The sequence below is a fragment of the Humulus lupulus genome, chromosome 6, assembly GCF_963169125.1.
Source record: "Humulus lupulus chromosome 6, drHumLupu1.1, whole genome shotgun sequence".
In the NCBI taxonomy this organism is placed as follows: Eukaryota; Viridiplantae; Streptophyta; class Magnoliopsida; order Rosales; family Cannabaceae; genus Humulus; species Humulus lupulus.
The window spans coordinates 30,162,265-30,166,225 of NC_084798.1; the positions used below are offsets into that span (position 1 = coordinate 30,162,265).

General features: G+C 23.3%; 1 long non-coding RNA gene across 1 annotated transcript; it reads left to right on the top strand.

The window, feature by feature from the left end:
- Nucleotides 1-2,386: 2,386 nt before the first annotated feature.
- Nucleotides 2,387-3,430, top strand: LOC133783933 (uncharacterized). The gene is made up of 2 exons (XR_009871035.1): nt 2,387-2,655; nt 3,126-3,430. It is a non-coding gene; the product is annotated as an uncharacterized LOC133783933 (long non-coding RNA).
- Nucleotides 3,431-3,961: the final 531 nt, after the last annotated feature.

Genomic DNA, 3,961 nt, shown 5'->3' on the forward strand with positions numbered 1-3,961 from the left:
TCCCTGTCATGTTGTAGTGAAACCTAATAATTTTTTTAAGTTTTAATTACACTACAAAAAATCTTAGTTTTAGTCACAATAAAATTTGTGACTACAAGTAAAAAATTGTGACTAAAAGAAATTTATCTTACCTATGTCATTACTAAAAAAATCTATGACTAAAAGTATTAGTCACAAAAATTACAATTTGTTGTCACTTAATGTATTTTTAGTCACAACAAACTTTATTACTAAAAGTAATAGGTTGTGACTAAAACTATATTAATGACAACTTGTGATTAAGTATGATTTTTTAGTCATAAATAATTTTTTGTTGCGACTAAAAGTGACATTTAGCCACACAAAATATATGTTGTGACTAAAATGTTGTCGCTAAAGAGTACCTTTATTTGTACTATTTTTGTTTGAATTTATTTTAAATTTTTGCTTTTAAGTTTAGGGTGTTGATTTTAATTATTTGGTGTAAATTTAGGGGTTAGATTTAACTTTTAATTTTTGTTTATTTAAATTATTTCAAAGTTGTAATTATACGTTTTTTTTGTTTTATTAATTCAAAAAATATTTTTAAAACATTTTAAAATAACAAAAAAAAATTAAATAAATTATTAAAAAGAGAGACAATATGATTATATTTGAAATATAAGTTGACTAAATTGTAGTAAAGGGCACCAACTTATATGAATTGCAAAATAAAGGATATTAGATGATGATTATTATAAATATATAGTAAATATTTATTTCGATAAACCATATCAATTATTTCACTATATATAAATCACAAAGGATATAAAGATAATAAATATTGAGTTTAGGGAGGGTAGATGAAATATTAAATACGCATAATAAATACGCATGTTTACTTTATGTACAACAAAATTCAATGTTTGTCCAGGTTATAGTGGTTTCAAGCTAATAAGTAGGTACATAAGTACATAGATACATAATTAGGTCCATAAATACATAGTGGTTATATTTATTAGGGTTTATATAGGTACATAAGTAGGTAAATAAATACATAGGTACATAAATACATAGTGGTTAAATTTATTAGGATTGATATATTTTTGGACCATATATATTTTGATAAATTATTTTTTGTACCTGTGTTTTATAAAAATGTTCAAATAGACCATTAAATAATTTTAGTAAGTTTTTTTGAACTAAAATCACCAATAATTCACCAAGCTAACAATCGATGACAAAAACACAATAATTTTGTCTAGCAACGGTGTTGTGATATTTAATTTTTTCTTCATAAAAAAATGAACTATTAGTCAATTTTCTCCCTCACTTTTGTTAATAGTATGTTTTTGCCCCCTCATTTTTGACATTGTTTTCAAATGCCCCCTAAATGACAAAGTTAGTCTTTTTTTACCCCTAACTAATTTTCTTAATATAAATTTATTTCCAAACTTTTTGTCTAAACTCAAATATCACATAGATGATAAAAATATTTTAGTTTTACCCTAAAATTTTAATTTTATTTTATAAATTTTACCATACAATTAATTTTTTTTATTCAATTATTATGTAAATTAAAATAAAAAATATTATTCATCTTTTACCTATTATTTATAGAAGTTGATTGTAATTTTTTTGTTGGATTATATTATTAATTAAATAGTTAAAAAAAGTTAAAAAAAAGACAATTTTTTTATATTGTTATTAATGTATTTATTAGCTACAAGTAAAAAACAATTGTGAAAATAATGATTCAGAACAAAACTAAAAAATATTTCTACTTATATAGTTTTGTTATGATTTTTTTTATTTATTTATTAATAAAATTAAATGTAAGTTTATTAAAATATTTATTTTTTTCAAAATAAATGTATACATTAATTATGAGTAAATAACCCATACAGATAAGAACTAAAAAAAAGTGGATTTATAAATTTTCTATATTATTTATGTGGTTATTTATTAATTTAATTTTCTAAGATAAATTAATTACATTTATGGCTAATAAAATTATAATTAATTTAATGTGTTTTATGTTTTGAATAAATTTTATTCTGTTATATATTGTAACATAAATTAATAAATATTCACTTAACTAATTTGATATATTTTTCTAATAGCATGTGTTAGAAGTGAAAAAATAAATAATCTTAATATTTAAATAAATACTAAAAAATTAAATTAATAAGAATTAAGAGTAAAAATGAAACAATTTTATCAATTTGGATAATAATTGACAATATATAAAGGGAAAATTACGGAATACACCGTATAAACAAAAAAAATATGAAATATACGGTAGTTTACATTTATACAGTTACTTATTTTATATTTACGGTAAATTATAATTTTTTATACAATATATTTTTTAATATAATTTTAAACCAAATAAAAATTATATTTAAAAGGAAAGTTCAGAATTCTTTCTCACCTTCTCTATGATATCACATTCTCAATTCTCTCTCTTACTTTACTCTCTCAATCTCTTCATCTTCCCCATTTCTCAATCAATTTTCTCCATATTTCTAACCTTTTGTAATCATCTATGGTGCTATGTTTATAACTTTGAGCTCATTTATTTGACTTTTCATGCTGCGAAGGGGACCTGAGGCAAGCCTAAGGAGGAGGAAATTAATGGCTCCATAGTGTCTAAGGAGAAATAATTAAAATGAAAATTGTCTCTCTTTGTCTAAGGTAAAAATCTTTTTTAGTCATTTTCTTTGATCTTTCTCCTCTGAATCCTAGCGTTTATACCTACACCTATCAGCTATTTTTATATATATATAAATATATATATATATATATAATGTTTCTTTTCTCTTTCTCCAGTTTGGTTGCCTTGAAAATGTAGAAAATTGAGGAATGAGTTTGAAATTTCTGTGATTGTTATCAAAAATTGGAATCTTGGAATTTCCATTGGCTCATTTGATTGGAATAGTCAAAGAGATTACTAGGTTCTATAATACTAAAAAAATTGTGAGATTTAAAAAAAAGATGACAAAGAATGATAACTAGGTTCAAAATTGTTTTTTTTTTAATTATGAATTACAATCTTGGCTGGAAAAAGTTTGGAGTTTTACTGCATAAAGAGGAATTTGTTTTGAACTTGTTGAAGTGTTGTTGGTTATCAATAACCCTTTATTTTACACTGTTTTGCTCAACAGGTGGGGGTTGGAAATGGGTCAAATTATGTCTCCAAAAGTGTTGAGGATGAAGGTTTGTGTAGTAGTAGTAGTGGTAGTAGCAAACATAATACTATGAATTATGTTGTCTGTAAAAGCATGTTACATGTTTGTAACATTTAAATTCATAGTTGTCGTTGTCTGTAAAAGCTTGTTATAGGTTCGTAACATGTAAATTCATCGTTGCTGTAAAAGCTTGTTACAGGTTTGTAACATGTAAATTCATCGTTGCTGTAAAAGCTTGTTACAAGTTTGTAACACGTAAGTTCTCTATCATGTTTTTTTTTTTGTTTAAGTTGCAAGATAATGGTTTTGTTCTATACATACCAGGTTATATTTATTTAGATGTTGTTAACTTGTGTTATGTTTTTGTAAAGATATGTTACATGGTTGTTAATGTCCTGGTCTGATTTTAAATTACTTATATATTAATAAATATTTACAATAAAATGGAGAAATTATGAGAAAGATGATTATAATAGTGTAAAAAAAAATTTTATAAAAAGATTTCCTGTTTTACAATTTATCTATGATTCTGTGGAGATCTATGACAAAATATATGATTTTGATAGATTGTTTTAGTGAGTTTCGAAAGTTCTATAAACTAATTATCTACTCTAGATGCAAGATATACCAAGAACAAAATAGAAGAACAAGATAACTTACCACAAAATAGATGTTTTAATTTTGTCGTGAAGTTATTTTTGTAGACACATCATTTTGGAAATTTCGCAATATGTTGTAGTAGAAAAATTCTGATTTTGCCCAGACTTCACAAATTTGTAAGCTCTTGAATTAGTTTTTTATTTTTTATGTTT